General features: G+C 44.4%; 1 protein-coding gene across 6 annotated transcripts in view; it reads right to left on the bottom strand.

Moving 5' to 3' along the window:
• LOC121279003 (coiled-coil domain-containing protein 102A-like) overlaps positions 1–17,623 on the bottom strand; it is a 638,600-nt gene extending 620,977 nt beyond the window's left edge. For 2 of the 6 annotated variants that reach the window (XM_041189720.1, XM_041189725.1), the window contains exons 1-2: positions 17,499–17,623; positions 16,808–16,949 (exon numbers count right to left, since the gene is read on the bottom strand). The gene's annotated coding sequence lies outside the window, so the exon portion shown is untranslated. Of the gene's footprint in view, positions 1–10,031; positions 10,104–10,833; positions 10,876–16,713; positions 16,750–16,807; positions 16,950–17,498 lie in introns of those variants that run through there. The other 4 variants (XM_041189721.1, XM_041189723.1, XM_041189724.1 and 1 more) reach the window with 4 other exon arrangements.
• Positions 17,624–17,846: the final 223 nt, after the last annotated feature.

Raw genomic sequence — 17,846 nt, 5'->3', positions numbered from 1 at the left:
GCAAAGAAAGGAGTGGATCCCATATTACACAGTGGTTACAGGCCTATCTTGCTGCTGAATAGTAATGGTAAACTATTTACAAAAATAGGTTCCTTTTTGCTGTTGATTCTAACTGCCTGCCCATCCTAGCACAGCCAACATAAATCTTATACCCTCTATAAAGAGATTGGTCAAAGTATAGGATATAAACCACAAATCTGTTGTATATAATTAACCTTTGGACTGGTGCCAAGGTTGTTTCTGTGAATAACCCAGACATATGTATGCATATAAACATGTGAATTTCTTGCACCTTTTTATGATTTGCATGGATTTGCTGCTTTGGCCAACAGTAACATTCCCAACCTCAAATCATCTGTAGCATTTCAATGGAGGAGCTCAACTGCTGATATTAAATCACCCATGACTCTTTTATAATAAACCACAGAATGCCTCACACAAAACTAACCATTTATCCAACTCCATAAATACTGTTTTATTTATACTCCTGTCATTAAGTCTCCTAAAACTCTCGCTTTTTCCCACAAAACACAGCACATCAGTAATGCAGTATCTCAGGGTTCCGGAGCACTTCTTTTCTTGCATCTGCTTTGCAACTTTGCAGATCCAAAAAAATAATTTTATTGAACGTGTAATGTTCATATTTCATGCGGAAACGATGGGCCGACTGGTCTCCTTTTGTACTCTAACCATTCTATGATTAGTCACTAGCACAGCGCACCCAAAGTTTTCTTTCCACCATTGTACCTCAGTCTCACAATGTTTACATGAGCACGAGTGACCAGCCCCAATTCTGCCAGCTGCTGTTAACAATTCAATAAGGCATGGGGCCATTTGTAAAAGGTACTTCTTTTTAACCCAAGTTCTTGATGAAAATTTGAACTACATTATAGTGCACTTTGCTCTGCAATTCTCTAGATTTACAGAACTAATTGCTGCATAAACATTCGGCTCCATGCCTTGCAAGTAAGTCTGATTCTATGTTATACTTACAATTGTACTCGCATAGCAAGAAAACTATATTCGATATTCAGACATTAATTAGCAGGAAAAGATGTGGTGAAAGCACAGACAGAAAGTATATCCTTTTGCTTTTATTTTGCTAACTGCGGGACTCTTGATCATAAACATTCAAATAACAACGTGAAATCCAGGATGAGGCATCTATGGCATATTATTTCTTGATGATTTAATCGTTAATGAAATTCTATAAGTTATGTATTCAAAAGGGTGTATTGGAAAGTTACTGTGATGTTGGTATGGTCAAAGCAATCGACGCAATGTAACTAACATTCTTTAGTGTAATTATTATTTTGGTTAGAAAGTAAGGTAGTTAGTAAGATTTATGCTTGTGATGAAGGTAAAAGTCTATCAGAAGCTGATTAGAGACAGTGGAACTGTGATACAATTACAGTTGAGAATGAGAGTGGTCAAGGTCAAGAATGAATCCAAACAATCAATGCAATCAGAATGAAGAATGAAAGCAATCAGGGTCGTGAATGAGAATGATCTCCCTATGTGGTGGCAAAAATGAATCAGACCAATGCAACAACATTAGCAGAAATATTGTCAATAATTAATGTGATAAGAGCTGCCAAGTTAACTGTTAACACAATACAAAATCAGTTTGGGCTCCAGCAATATCTCAAATGGTAAATACACCAAATTTAGTTATACTGGTAGGGAAGGTTAAAAATTAAATGCCCCCACCCCCTTCCAAGTCAAAAGCAAAGCACTGCAGATGCTGGGAACTTGAAATAGAAACAGAAAATGCTGGAAACACTCAGCAGGTCTAGCAGCATTTGTGGAGAGAGAAACAAAGTCAATATTTCAGGTCAATAAGCTTTTGTCAGAACTGAGAAAAATTGGTGACATAATAGGATTAAAACCTATTGCATCACTAGATCTTAGAGATTGCTAGAGATCACCAAAGGTACAAGATCGAGATGAAAATCTCAGCGTTGTACCATTGCACTTGCTGCATAAACTTTCTTAATCAAATTAAAATGTGATTGGAAAAATAAGGCCAGAATTTTCTCAATGACCAAGAGCATCTCAATCATTTTGATAATGGCAGAGGCTGAAATCTGGATGTCCCAAGCCTGAACACGGCATCTACCATTTTCGTGGGGTGGGAATAGGCCCGGATAGGCAGCTTTCCATGTAAAACAGCAGCTGCCTCCAGGTCATGTCTGATTTTCATTATTGAGGAGTGGGAAGCACAATCTGTGCAGATTAAATATGGTACAAGCAGATCTAAACTTTGCAGAGTGCTTTGGACAGGTGGGATGCCCTTCTGGAAAGGTACAGTACCCCTATGGATAAGGTCCCGGGATACCTTTGGGAGAGTTAAGATGCCTTTTGGGATTGTTAAAAGTGGACATGAATGTATATAAAAAGTGCATAAACTCAAGAGAAACTGTCAAAAGTGTCCAAATGTGCTGTATGTGATTCACAACCTTCCATTATCACAGTAGGGTGCCTGCCATTTCACTGTTTGATTGACAGCTCCAAGTGGTCATATACTCTTTGAAGTGGGACAATATATTCCAATGCTTGTTTTTGTAAGGGATTATACACTTGAATGAAATGTTTGTTCTCATATAGGATTATGTAATTGAAGGAATGTAAATGTAGTAATTGCATTTTTTATGAAGGTGCTTTTTTTTAAAAAATCTGCAATAGACACTTAAAATAATATAAAGTTCTATGAAATAATGTTCTATCTCAGTATGGCTCGAGATCTGCCATGAGGTAACGGATATGAATTTCAGGGTTGAGCATTGATTCATAGAGACTGTTGGTAGATGGGTGATGGGGTGTGGTGAATAGGGCAGTGGTACAACTGGTAAATCATGGAATTTGAATCTGAACTCATGGACCTTGACAACTCATGTGAGATTATTAAACTTCTTCCTGCACAATACGTGTTCTTGGACTAACATTTCTGGCATTGATTTTTGTTACTACTTCTTCCTATTGCCTCCTGACTATTTATCTGGAGGGCATCTTGCCTCTTCAGACAGATATCTGTCTACCTTTCTGACTCTTCTACCAAGACCTCCAGTACAATATTTGAAAACGTTAGTGCATGTCTCTCACGTTAGCCATTACTCAAAGTATCAAAGCACAGAATCCGCTTTCAAATAACTTCCATTACTTCTTGCAAGCACAATGAAGCTCTTCTGTAAAAGGTGGAGGCTGCCTTCAAACATCACTAGCTACTTCCAAAACCAGGCCTCCCCGCTGATGCTTGCGGACAACGAACAGCCTGGGTAGCATTAGCTGCAGGCAGCAATCCTGTAAAACAGCAGCTAGTTTGAATTTACAGTGTTGCCTGTAGCACAATGATCAGGCGGGGTTAATCGCACACCACAATTCCCGTGCCTGTTTTCAGTTCTTATCCAATTTAAAGCCTTGTGTAGCTCTATGTAACTTGATTCTTCACTATACTGCCTTATTAAGTAACATGCTGAAAAGTATCATTCATATGTAAAAGAAAGTGGCTTTATGGTATATAACAGGGAAGTGTTAAGTCTCTATAAAACAGGGTACATTTGTTCTCAGTAAAATACTCTTCCTGTCATTTAACCCCATTATAACCCTATGCTAGCATCACAATGTAAAATACCCTTGTTCTTGCCACATGATGCACAGAAAACATAATGGCAGCAGATAACATTGGTAATGAAAGATGTGTACTTAAACAGGAAAATTCCAAATGGGAAATTATAGAAAGGGTAAAAAAAATTCAACTCCACATAATTTGAAAATAGAACTCCACTTAGGGATATGATTAAGGATTTAATATACACTTGGGACCCAGATAACTCTGTAAACTAGTTGACACTTCTTGTTATGGTTTATGACCTCATCAAAACCCAATAGGAGTGTTACAAGTTTGTAACATATTTACAACCATTTTTTGCTTCTCATATAATGGGGTCAATTTCCACCTCTGCCACGTTAACAGTGGTCTGGTGAAACAATCGGCCACCCATTATAGAAGCTGTCCAATTTTTATTCCAATTAAATTTATGGAATAAAAATCAAGCAGATTCTGTAATAGGCAGGCAATCCACTCCACCAGATTGCGGCCCACACAAAGAAAGGAAAATTTTCCCAATGTGCCTTCAAAAAAACTTAAACTAATGCCAGTGTTAATCTAAATTGCACTGCATAGAAAGGATAGGTTATTTCCATAGAATAATAGAAGCTAACACAACAGAGGGAGTCTTTTGGTTCATTATGTCCATGCTGTTAGCTAGAGCAATCCAAAGCTAATTGTACTGCCCTGCTCTCTCCCCATAGCCCTATATCGTCTGCCTCAATTATTTATCCATTTCCTCTCAAAAGACGCAATGGTCTCTGCCTCAGCTATTTCTTCAAAACATGCCAAGCTCAACAAACCCTTGTAATAAAACATTTCTTCTAACATCTCTCACTCCCTTTTTGACTATTTTAATTTGATGACCCCATGCCACTGACTCCGCAACCAAAGGAGGTCATCTTTCCCTCTTCATCTCCATTAAAGCTCTTAATAATTAAAAAAAAACACATCTCTTCTTAGCCTGCTCTTTCTTCAGTGGAAATCGTCCCTGTACACCAGGGGCAGAATTTTGCCCTTGGCATGCAGGATCGGTGGGGCCGGCCGGGAAGCTGTCCGCTGCCTGCGATCGGCAGCGCTCCGCGATTTTATACAGGCGGGCCAATTAAGGCCCGCCCAGCGTGATACGCAGCCTGGGAATGAGCATGAAGGGGTGGGCGGGGGCAGGGCCATGATGTCCGCTGGGTCCAGTGGGGACCCGGCGGCCGATTCAAATGCAGTCTTGGCAGCCCATGGAAGGTTGCCACAGAAGGACGAAGAAGTCCAGTTAATGGAAAGCGTTGCGGGTGGACACGGCAGGCGGGAGGGCAAGCCGGTGGGGCAGCCAGCCCCACGTTTCTCAGACAAGTGCCTCGCAGCCCTCCTGTGAGGGGGTGGCAGCCAGGAGAGAAACCCTTGGCCCCAGGGATGGGAGGAGGCGGCTGCCCACCTCACCAAAAAGGCCTGGGTGGAAGTGGCATCCAGGGTCAGCAGCCACACGTGGCGCAGTGCACATGGGTGCAGTGCCGGAAGTGCTTCTACCATCTCCTGCAATCAGGAAGGTTGAGTATCAAGTTGGCATGGGTCATTTTGCAGAACAGTTAAGAGCTGCCCATCCCCCCCTGTGGACCTCAGAGGTGTTAGAGTGTGAGTGGCAAATGTCAATGAGGCAGGAGGTGGCTAAGGGGGTGAGCCCTGGCTGCTTGAACTGAGTGCCTTGCGGCTCCATGGTCACGAATCGGCTGAACCCTGCGAGGTATTCCTCAGGTGGGGTTGGCCAGGCTGCAATGGCGCTGCAGGTAGAGAGCAGACAAATCAGTACTTTTCTATCCTTTCAGGAGAAAGCATCCCATAACAATGTTGAGAGATCGCGGACTGGCAGGGGACCCCCACATCCTCTCACAACACAAGCATGGAGGCCCTGGAGCTAGAGAGGCACCATGCACCTCGGACAAGCGGCTGCAGTGAGGTTGGGGTGCCAGAGGAAGACAAGAGTGCAGTGCAGTGAGGTGAGAATGTCGGTTATTGCTACCATTCCAGTGTAGTCTCTATATTGATGTGAGCCTCAAACCTGGAATTCCCATTGATAATCGAAAGATGAGGGCACCATGCATCTCTCTGTCTCATCAGGGTGCCTTGACATGTACAGTTACAATTTCATGATTTAAACTAATGACATGTCCTTCTTCTCCCTTTTAGGCTCACCAGCAGCCAGTCGTCATGAGGGTCCTAAAGTTCCACCCCTGACCCCAGAGGGCCAGCATGCTCACCATGCACATGTGTCACACCCTCTCTGTCAATCTGGCACCAGCACCTCAAGTGGGCATAACATCGCTGTGTAGATTATCGGTGCACATCGGTGAGGGCACTTCACACTCGCTTGAGGTGCAGGCAGAGGCAGAGTGTGCCCAGAGCGGCAGAATTCAGAGGACTGCTGGGGATCAGGGCAATGCTCAGTCGATAGCCGATGATGGGTCTCTGGAGTTATCCATGAGGCAGCAGATGCTGGATGTTCAGCAGGGTGTGCAGGAGCATTTGGAGGAGATACATGAGGGCATGCATGCCATGGTGTCCGTTATGGAGGAGTCCATGCAGAGCACAAGCACTGCGTTGACCCTCATGGCCGAGCACAATGCCTCCTCCATGGAGAAAGTGGCAATTCTCATGGAGCAGCTCCTCCAGGGACTCAATCAGGGGTTCCTGGGGATGCACTTGGACCTGCAAGCCCTCACACTGGCAATGACCTCAACTGGTCAGTATCAGTATGGGAGATGGATGAGGCACTGAGTATCCCAACTAGGTGCCTGTCCATCAACAGTGTGCAGGGAGGTCCACAGCGACTTCACATTGGCACACCAGCTGCCTGTCATCTCTATGAGCTCCTCTCAGGGCACTCTGGATGACGGCAACAGCTCCTCCACCCCTCTGCCAGTGACCGTGGTATCAGATGAGGCTGCGGCAACTGAGGAGATGCCGCCCACGCCCAGGTGGGGCCAGCACAGGTTCCACAGGCCAGAAGGTGCCTGCCAAGGTCATCAAGGCCAACAAGACAGCAGGGTGAGCAGGCTGTCTCCAATGCTGGTGCTAGCGAGGGGGGAGCACCTAGACATAGCATCCGCAAGCGAAAATTTAAAGCACCTTAAGCACAACATGGCCTTATCACGGGTGATATTTGGTTCCCCCATTTTTCTTTACATTTTTTTTTAATGGTGTAATGGAAAACACCGGTTAAATGTTAATTTCTGCTACTTTTAACATTCACAAATAAATGAGAAGTTATTTTCTGCAACTGGCCTCTGTATGCTTCATTTGTTCTGCAGATGCAGGGTAGGCCATAAATGTTATGATGGACATGTGTCTCCTGAAACTTTATTGCAAAGACACATCGTGTATGTTGTTGACCAAGGAACTGCTCCTGTCAGGAATCGAGTATGGCATGTGGTGGTGATTCTTATTTGGTACTTTAGCTGAAGGAGCATTGGATCAAAAAGTGTCCCAGGTGTCCCCACCTCTCGAGGTTGCCCAGCTGAGTGTCCAACTCTTCAGCATTCTCCATGGACTCACTACGGGACTCATCATCTGTTGCCTGTGCAGCTGCGTCAAGATCTTCCTCCTCCACTGCGTCCCTCCCACTATCAGTGACACATGATCGGAGGGGGGGGGGGGGGGGGGGGGGGGGGGGGGGGGGGATGTTGGGGGGGGCGGACGTATTATAGTGTTCCCACTGAACGGTCCAGGCATTGGAAGCCCATCTTGAGAAGACATATGGATCTCTCTACCACCACCCTTGTGGAGGCATGGTTCTTGTTGTATCGCTGCTCAGCCTGTTTTTGGGTGACGGAGAGACGTCATGAGCCATCTTTTGAGGGGATAGCCCTCATCACCCAGCAGCCATCCATCCAGTCGGACTGAAGAGCCTCTGCACCTGTGAGTGCCTCAGGATGCAAGAATCATGGGAGCTGCCAGGGTACCTTGCACAGACTTGCAGAATCTGCATCCTGTGATCACACACACTATCTGCACGTTCAAGGAGTGAAATCCCTTCCTGTTGATGAAGGCACCCAGCTTGCCCACTAGTGCCTTGATGGCCACGTGTGCAGTCGATTGCACCCTGGATGCGGGGGGCCCAGCAATCACTGCAAAGCCTCTGGCTCGCTCTGGCTGGCTGGCCTTGTCCGTGCGCTAATGAATGAAAGTCAATGTACAGCTGGACAGAGCTTCTGACACCAGCTTGATGCAACTGTGGACAGCTGATTGGGAGACTCCAAAAAGATCCCCCAGTGACCCCTGGAAAGAGTTGGATGCATAGAAGTTGAGGGACACCATGACCTTCAGAGCCACTGGTACAGGGTGTCCACCCACACAGTCGAAGCTGATCTCAGGGCCGATCCTCTGACAGATGGAGGTCACTGTCTCCCATGAGCGATGGAGCCTCCTTCAGCGTTGCACCTCAGACATATAGGTAGCTGCTTCACCGCCCGTAAACCCTGGCAGTAGGATAGTGGTGTCTTAGCGGCCCCTTCCACCTTGGACTACCTGTTGGTCCTGCGCCCCTTGTGCCTGTTCCTCTCCTCTCCTCCTACAGGTTGCTCCACTGAAAGCTGAATAGGGACACCTGGCCTCCTCCCCCTCCTGGCCCTCTCTTCCTCCTCAGAGAAGGTGCCTCCAGCAGAGACCACAATCTCCATTACCAGGATAAGGAAAGGCTGTCTGATACCTGGAAGGCCCCACATGGCGTGAATCCTCAGGGGGCCTGGAAAACACGAAGTCCTGAACTGAAGCCTCTAAATTCTCCGAATGCAGCTTTGAAGCGAAATGAAATTGTCCTGTTCACAGAAGCAAGCAGCAGGTGATATCCTGCACTCCTCACTAATCACTTTGACGAGTCCAATGACCCCTCTCATATCGCCCGTGGATGAGGTTTGGATAATTGTGGCCTGTTTTGCCCATGCGATGGCCTAAAAATCGCACAGGCTACGTAAAGCCGAGACAATTGGTGTCTCAAGGGCCTTAACTGGCCACTTGATTACTGATGGGTGCATCTCCGTCTCCATCACGCACCTACTGAATGAAATATCGCGAGAGTGCGCACTGACGTCAGCACATTCGGCCAAAATCAACGCGCTTTATTTAACCTTCAAGCGGGTCAGGCATGCGCCCACCAAGCTAAAAGTTCTGCCTCAGGTCTCTCTTCATAACCATAGTTTCCCATTGCTAGCATATTTGTGGTAAATTGTCCTCTATGCCTTTAATACTTAGTTAAAATATTAAATAACATTGTAATTGTACTCAGTACACTAATTGTGGCCAAAGCCACAATTCTGTACACATTTATCAATAAGAGGGTAAGGGAATCAATAAGAGATACCCTATGAATTAAGAATCCCCATAAGTTGCTGGGCGACTTGTACTGCTTCATAATTAGGTCCGCCCTCACCCCTAAACTCATCATGATTTTCAAGAGGTTGCTGCATTTGTACATTAATTACCCATTAACCTTGCTACAGCAAGTTAGGTTTAGTAATTAACACTTTAAGTACCCTTTTTTTATGTGTGATAATTGTTAATAACTGCCAATTAGCCTCTCTTGTCCAAAAAGTGAACAATTAAAAAGTATGGATTCTCATTCTTTCAGGTTGTGAATTGTTATTCGAGATTTTAAACTGCCAATTTTTTTTAAAAACATGTTTTTAAACTTACATTTAATTTCTAGCTCTTCTTTTTCTGTCTCTCTCAAAACAAACTTTTTCTGTACCAGATTTGGAATTGAATTCACCCACCCTCCTCTGTTTATTTCTCAATCCTTGAATCTCATTGATTAAGGAGATGAGCTGTTTGTCCCCTTTGTTCACCAGAATCCCAGATGTCCACTCACCCTCACTGAAGCATCATCGGCTCATTCTTTCAATGACTTTGTGGACAAAAAGTTCAAGATGTAAGGTGCAGGAACAATCTAACTAACTGAGGTGCCGTGCTCCAGCATATTCTGGGCTAAAGGGTTAGATGGAAAGTCTGGCAAGAGATGGATTAGTTATAATTTAAGCTGCAAGTCAACACAACAGACCAATTTTATTACAAGTGAAAACGCCTCAAGTTTGTCTTGCAGCAGTGATGAATTTCTAAATTAATTATTGGGTTGTACCTTACTAAAGGCATGTGGTTTATTCTCTGCTGCAATTTCTCCTCACCCCTGAAAGTTTAGGTTTTGACAATTTACTAGATGCATTTTATGACATTTTAGGAGTCTGTCGTGATTGCTAAAAGATCTCCTGTCAAGGATATTTTAAATATTAAAAAAGTTGTTTTAGGGATTTCAAAAAAAATTTTAAGGTTTCAATAATATTTTCAGGGTCTACTTCCTTTCACTGGGGATCTAACCCAGGATACAAAGCTAAATTATAAACTGAAACCTTTTACAACTAGCACATACTGTAAGCCAACTTACCGTACGTTCAACATTTGCAAGACGAACTTGGTTCACTGTTACATGTATTCATGTTCTAACCCCGATGTCCACTTAGTCACATAGGACTTTACTTGTCTCAAGTGCATGTTAAATTTAACTGTAATATTATCCCAGTTTCAGGAAGGATAAGAGGGGAGTAACTATCATTGAAACAAAACCCTGGAACTGAGATCTGATGAAGCATCAGACCCTATTCTCAGCTATAAACCAACCTGTTTTGCACTTCATACACATACCATTTTTAAATTCTTAAAATGAGAGGCTATAAGTTACTGTTGCTGATAATAATTTGCTATTTTAACAGAGGTTAACCCATTCAAAATGAACCAATTAAGTCTCCACTAAAATGAGAGAGAGAAATGTGATACAAACATATTAAAGTTATTATGACAACAGCAATAGCTGGCCTATGGAACTCTTTACTCTGTCAAAAAGATTAATTTTCTTGTACTGGAAATAAAAATCATCGCACTTTTTAAAAAAATGAAATGCAAAGTCCAAATAACATGATTTACACAAACAGGCAAGAGAATCTCTATTTTGTACTCTGAATTCAATCCGATAGACTTCCCATACAAGTTCTTATGGTTCACTAACACCAGGGGGTAGAATTTCCATAGGTAGCCCCTAATCTCCCACCATAACTTTGGTGGAAACATGCAGAAAAACTGTAAACAGGCTTTTCTCCTGTGTTTCTGCCATGGTTATGGTGATTGATCAGGAGACTCCCATGTAAATTACTGGTATAAAAATTAAGAAGTGGCTTTAGATTTATACTCACAGTGAATTTGTAAAGTGAAAGTTAAGTGTCAAGGTCTGCAGTGACTTTAAAGCAAAGTAGGCTAAGGTGACCTCCACCTGTGAGACTAACTCTGCTTCCCTTCAGATACAGGTTGGGCCCCGACTCCAATTCAGACTCATTTACACTGCAATCTCAATTCAAAGTGGGATTGTGTCACACTAACTCCACTGTTGTTACATAAGGAAGCATTCAGACTACATGTGATTTAAGCACATTGACTGCACAAAGGTCATCAAACAAGATTCATTTATTCCACTGGCATCAAAGTGGTATCACCCTCAAGGGAAAGCGTAAGTCCAAGAAACAAACAATTTGCAGAGAATATTCACTTCCGATGCTCCAGATCTCTGACGTATTCAGGGTCTCAGCTTCTGAGCACAGTCACTCACCAGGCTTTTTCTGCTGCCCAGCTCCTGGCTGCATTCCTGTTCTCTCACTCTAACGAGGCTTCTCAGACTCAGGAGTGCTACCAGTTGGTTTGACTAGTTTCTAATTCCCTTCCTGGCTCCTTAGCCACCGTCAGGGATTCAAGCTGCCTTAGGCTCCTGCCACTCATACACCCTGGATTAATCCTTGCAGCTTTCTCCCTCGCCTCATAGCATTTGGCCCTGCTCCTCAGCTCAAAGATAATGCTCCCTGTGGGGAGAGGCCGGCAGGAGCCGACCAGTTCTCCTGTTCGGTGCTGTTGCTCAACATCAGCACCAGCTGCTGGAGGCCCTGCTACACTTATTTATTAAATTTCTCACCCCTAATGTTCCCCTGTGGATGTTGACCATTCTGATATGCAGAGTGTGAATTTTGCCCTGGTTATGTCAGACCAACAATGGCACCTCTATGACTACGACAAGCACGCAGACAGAAAATGCTTACCAAAATTATAGAAAGTAAATAAGTACCACAGCCAACAAAAGAACAATGGTCTGCATTGCACATCATAACAGAAACTGTTGCAAGCTCTATGGTGCATTTTCTGTAGTTAAGTAAAATTGATCACTATTTTATTTCCAAAACCTTGTATTGGAAGTACAGTAGCAGGAATGTTCAACTGAAATATATTAATGCATTGTACCAGGGAATGTTCTTCTTTATCCGTAAAAAGCAGCTGTAAGCAATGTTGAAGAAAATTACAATTTGAGCAGAATCGTCCCAAAATTGCACCAGGTGCGGTAGCGGATGGGTAAAACGACATTTTACCTGCTGGCAGCAATGGCGGCATTTCTCTCAGTCTTGTCCCAAACCCACCACATTAACTATACATTCCGGGGAAACACGTCATTTCCATGGCGAGTGGGCTCTCATTTGTCCAACACGCCGCTTCATCACGTCGAGCACCATATTTAAATTACAGCCACTTTAAATTACACCTGTGTTTCCAGCCGATGACTGCTGCATGGAAGGCAGGTTGGCTCTGAAAGGCAAAAAAGACTGCAGCCCCCTGCTTCAGTGATGTGCCCCTTGAGTGCCTTTTGAACGTTGTGGAGGCCCACCATGATGTCCTCTGGCCACAGGAGGGGCAGTGGCATCACCAATCCAGCATGGGAGGTGGTGGCAGCAGCAGTGGTCAGCGCCAATGTCCGCAAAAGAAGACAGCCACCCAGTGCCCCATAGGATGAGTGGTCTCATCCGTTCCGCCAAGGTAATGCACTCTTCTCACACACTCACAAAACCATCACACATCCACAGAGATCTCACACCTCAAGGGACAACACCACTAACTCTCACACACACCCTCACATCTCCATCAGGCTCATATCCTCTCGAGCTCATGTCCATGGCTCCACTCACCACACAAACATTCCACGCAGTGCCATGCGTCCTGCTCACACTCCATTTGTTTTTGTGCAGGAGAAACTGACTCACATCAGCAGGGATAGGTCCCAGACCAGGGGTGGAAAGGCCCACATTAGGCCCCTCACTCACTTTGAGGAGTGTGCCATCGTGCTGACTGGTGAGGACGTGGACTGTGCCTGCGGCAACGGTGAGGTCAGTGGCAAACACCCACCCGAGGATCGTGCACCACATCATCCCTCTCTCAACACAACCGAGTGCCCTCTCTCCTGCTTTTGATTTTGCTGCCATGCATTCATTATCTCTACTTTGGTTCACAGGTTCTGGAGAGTCAGCAGAAGGCAGAGGAACATCACGGAGAGCTGTTGGAAGCGCTCAACAGAATGGCCTCTTCCTCTGTCACTGCAGAGGGAGAAGTGTATGTATGGCAGGCCCATCCAGAGCCTTGTGAACAGCATTCTCCCACGCTCTCGGACCCTTCCCACATCACACTTATCTCAGTGTCCTGAACATTTTCAACGCTACCGGCTGGAGTTCGCTTTCAGTTATCCATTTGAGTTGACCTGCCTCTCTGCCCATCCATTGATCACATGCCCATGTAGCACTTGATCTCGTCCACTGCGACTCTCGTTTCACATTCGATTTAGACAGCACGGTGCTAATTTGGTTTTACTTTCGCTCCCCCATCTTTTACCCTCCCCCTTTTCCCCATCACTGTCGACCCCTCTGGCATCACCTTCCACCTCCCCTCCATGACTTACCATCCACAACCCTTTTCCTTCAGGGATGTTCAGGTGAACGTGCACTTTCCCTTCCTTCCTGAAATTCCCACCCTTATTAACCTCCCTGACCACCTCCTTCCCATCCCCAGGGTCAATGTCTGCCTCGGAGTCCCCACCAACCACCCTCACCATCCCTTCTACCACTACCGTCGAACCTCACTCTCCCACCATACCGCCTCACTCTGCCCTCGGTCATTCTCACCATTCCCTCATACAACACCCATCCTCAGTTCACTCCCCTGGAGGTGGTCATGGAGCCATCAGACCCTTCCCTTGCACGTTCACCTGGACATTTTCTCCCCCCCACCACCAGACCCCTTCTCCCCTCCAGAACTCCTCTCCCTCCCCCACACCACTCAGTCCTCTCACCCCCCAGACTCCTCACCGGTTAGTCCTTCCCCCTTCCTAACTCTCTCAGACACCCTCATTTCTTCCTCCAGCTTTACTCCTTCCCACACCCTGGCTCCTCTCTCCACCCTTACTTCTTCCCCCCACCCCCCCAGACTCCCACCCCTCTCTACACACCTTCCTCCCCCTGGGCTCCCTCCCCTCTCCACAATCCTTCCTCCCCCTGAACTTCTTCCCTTACATCTTCCAGCCACCCTACACCTACCTCCCCAGTTGCCAGCTCCCCATTACCCTCTCCTTGCACTACCCCCAACCTCACCCCTTCCGATACCTCTTCCTCTCCCAGTCGATCCTAGACCTTCCTCTCCCACCCCCTCGACCATCATCCATTGTGAGCATCAACGGTGACTTTCCAACTTCTGTGAGCTGCTTCTCAGCAAAGCCATGTCCATGAGAATCCACTCAGCATGCCATGGACGTTCCTCCAGTCTGCCATTGTTGTTGGGCTCCAGCATCTTCTGCTCCTCAGATGTCCACGATGTGAGCAAGGCCCTGGCAGTAAGTCCAGACTTCTGCACATCACAGCTGTCAAGACGTGTTCTGCACCGGCGGGTTTTCCCGCTGACACGGACGGTCGATCCAGCAGGGAAGGATGAGTCTGGCAGGCTGGCCATATAATGATATGCTGATGTATTGCAATGAGGTTCCTGATGTCCAATGGCGGGGAATGCAGCCCATCATTGGTGGGCTGAGTGGATGATCGCAAATTAGTTTCACGACGTCATGAAACTGATTTTTGGCCTTCTCGACATATTGTCTGCTCAAGCCGCTGAACGTAGACGATTCCGCCCTTTTGTATTAAATCAACAGCTAGAAGTGCTCCAAAAATCATTTGCAGAATAATATTTTTAAAAGCTGCATTTTAGTAGCTTACTTTGGGACAAATACCACACAAATACAACCAGAGTTTCAACTCCCTGAAACCATCAGCTCGTCTTAAACTTTCTCATCTTAACCTTTAGTAAGACAGTCAGAGAATCAACTTTTAATTGTCTGGTTCTAACAGGGCTCACTCCCACCTTTCAGCAGGCGTGACTTGTTCTAACAGGGCGCTGCCTCCTTTTCCTGGCTGATACTGGGCAAGCACAATTTCAGTGACAAAAGTTGATTTTTCCTGTGAAGCACTAACATGCTAACTCATGGGTTAAAACATTGTCAGCTTAAGTTAGTTGACATGTATGGAATAGTTATATGCAGCCTATTCCACACATTTCACATGTGAGATGTCTTTTTCCCAGGCTTCCTAGGTGGCCTATATGAAAACAATAGGCCTATGGGTTATGATTGTATCTCTACTGCCCTAAACCATTCATAGTTTCACACGGGTTTACATATTAGTCCGTTGGTGGTACATCTGCTCACTTGGCATTTGGTAGCGCATAAACTAATGTCATTGGCTTTCACACTGCCAATCTAACCTGCATTTTTTTTTTTACTAATGCCATGCAGCCACCAAGTGCATGCACTATCACCAGATCGATGAAGTGTCTCTCACTTAGTGAAACGGCTTATTTGCAGTTTTAACATGGTACCTATTTTAATGTTGCTTGGTAGGCATGAGGAAGTAATTTATGTTGCAATGTTTATACATTTCAGCAAACCATTTATCAGATAATTAAGTGGGCTTCACTTTACTGATTTATGATCAGTCAGTACACGATCAGTCAGAAGTAGATGATTACAAAGATGTTTTAAAAGACAGCTCCATATGTTTATAACTTGTCTAGATTCTCAATTCCCACTGTTGACAGCTGTGATTTGTATAAAATAAAAGGACAATGAATAGCATATAGCTGTGAGAATGCATTGTTCTGTCGGCAACTCAGTTTGAGAGTTGCATAAACTGCTGCACTGCCTTTATGCCACAAAGAAAGCACCAAAAGTGAAAGAAAAATGTACCAGTCCTAGTAAGTCGATGAACTGGCCGGATGGCTTGAAGTCTCAGATCTACCAGGTCATAAAAAAATTAAACTTCCACCACAGTTTAAGCGCTTTCGGGAGAGAGATCAGCATTTATTTAACACCATGTAACATCTCTCAGAATGTCTCAAAATGCTTTATAAACAATAAGTTAATTCAAAGTGTATCGATTGCAATATATTGGTAAATGCAGTTATTACTGTATCATAGAAATTCTAACACACCAGCCCATTGCGAACAATGCCCGTGTTCGCTTTATATTAGAGCGATCTAATACTATGGCCATGTCGAAACACAGAAATTTCAGCAGAGAAGGCAAAAACAGTTTTGTATACAGCTGGCATCAAATGGCTGACTCACTATTCCTTTTCAGATCATCTGCACACAAACCTAAACACTATTGGCCACTACCCTAAAGCAGCAATGAGTTGGGTAATCTGTTAGTGTTGGTTTGAGGCTGGACTGTTGGTCAGGACATTGGGGGAACTCCCTACTCTTCCTCAAATAGTGCCACAGGATTTTTAATGTCCAGACGAACCAGACGTGAAGGCATTGGCAGTGCGACATGCTCACAGTAACGCACTGAACTATAAGCACAGATTGTATATTCAAGGCTTCAGCTCAGAACATTTTGATTCTGTGGTGAAAATCCTACCGGCTAAGCCAAGCTGAGCACATAGAGAGGATAAAGAAACATGTAGATGAAGCTTTGCTGTACTTTTACAAAATGGTTAAATGTCAAATACAGTTCCATAACTGATACAGTCTTGTACACACCTACCACGGTTTTCATAAAAACATATCTGTGCGCTCAAAGATATGTATGATTGTTATTAAGTGGTGACAGATCACTTACTTCTTAGACTTGCCCAGTTAAGCAAATCAATTTTATTTTACAAACTGATTAGTCATTCATTTAAACCCTACTGCAGAATCATACATAGTTCATTAAAAAACTTACTTCAGTTTATCCCTATTTCTTAACCAGCAATGTATAATCCACCCAAAACATACGGTTAGCTAGGTCACTCGAAACAAATAGTTAAACAGCTTACATGGGTCAATTTTCTGGTCTTTTTAGTTCCTGAAGAGCTTCTGTTTCTCCTCACCCACAGCTTGACTTCAGCAATACATTCCATCGCTACAGCTGCAAGTCAGGCCAACAAAGCAGGAATACTGCGTCCTTCCTGTTACTGCCTGAAAACAATGATGTACAATTGTGGACAAAAAAAACTATACAATAAGCCGCTTTTGTGAATGCAGTTTGCTCCAAATCATTTTGTTTGTTTCTGTTTTAAACCAAGTTGTAAGCACATTTAGAGCCAAAAGCAGGGCTAGCCCAGACTCTTTGGCAATAAAATGCTGTTACCAAGTCTCATTCAGCAAAACGAGAAGTACAACTATAAACTTTCCTGCAGCTCTCTTCGAGTCTGTGGAAAGATTTTCTTCCCCCAAAGTCCTAACATAAACATCCTGAGGTCTTGCACCCGAACAATCTTTAGTCTATGGTGAATTTGAACTGTTAACAACAATGAATAATCTTTCCTAGTTATGTTTCAAATTATCACCACTGGTCGAAAGTGCTGAAGAGGGAGTTGAAAGTACACTAGCACTCAGTCTGCATAGGAAATTATGCTTGATACAATTCACCGGTGCCACGAGTCCAATGAAGAACACCATGCTAAAGTTGTGATAAATGCAATTACAAATAATAACATTGTATCTTGTTTCCAATATCAAACTTACCTCTGTAAAATGCTGCATTGGTCAGCATCGGTTAAGGATGAGCCAACTGTACAGACACTTTTATACAGTCTTACTCTGGTAAGACTTTCACAGACTAACATCTGGCTGAAAAGTAGGGACAGCCACTTCATAAAGTCAGCAGGAAAAAAGAGTCAGATGGCACATAAAGCATCAGGACACAGGAAGCACTAATTATTTCCATGCACTCTTCCTATTATTCAGTATCACAGATGTATTTAATTAGATGACACCATTTTGAAATTTAAGCATTTAAATGGATCAAAGACTTACCATTTTGCAGGATCTGTTTGACCTGGGGCATGAAATGGTCAACACAGCAAAAGGCAA

The sequence above is a fragment of the Carcharodon carcharias genome, chromosome 6 (assembly GCF_017639515.1).
Source record: "Carcharodon carcharias isolate sCarCar2 chromosome 6, sCarCar2.pri, whole genome shotgun sequence".
Lineage (NCBI taxonomy): Eukaryota > Metazoa > Chordata > Chondrichthyes > Lamniformes > Lamnidae > Carcharodon > Carcharodon carcharias.
Note: the sequence above shows the minus strand (reverse complement) of the source record. Positions and strands in the feature narration are given on the sequence as shown.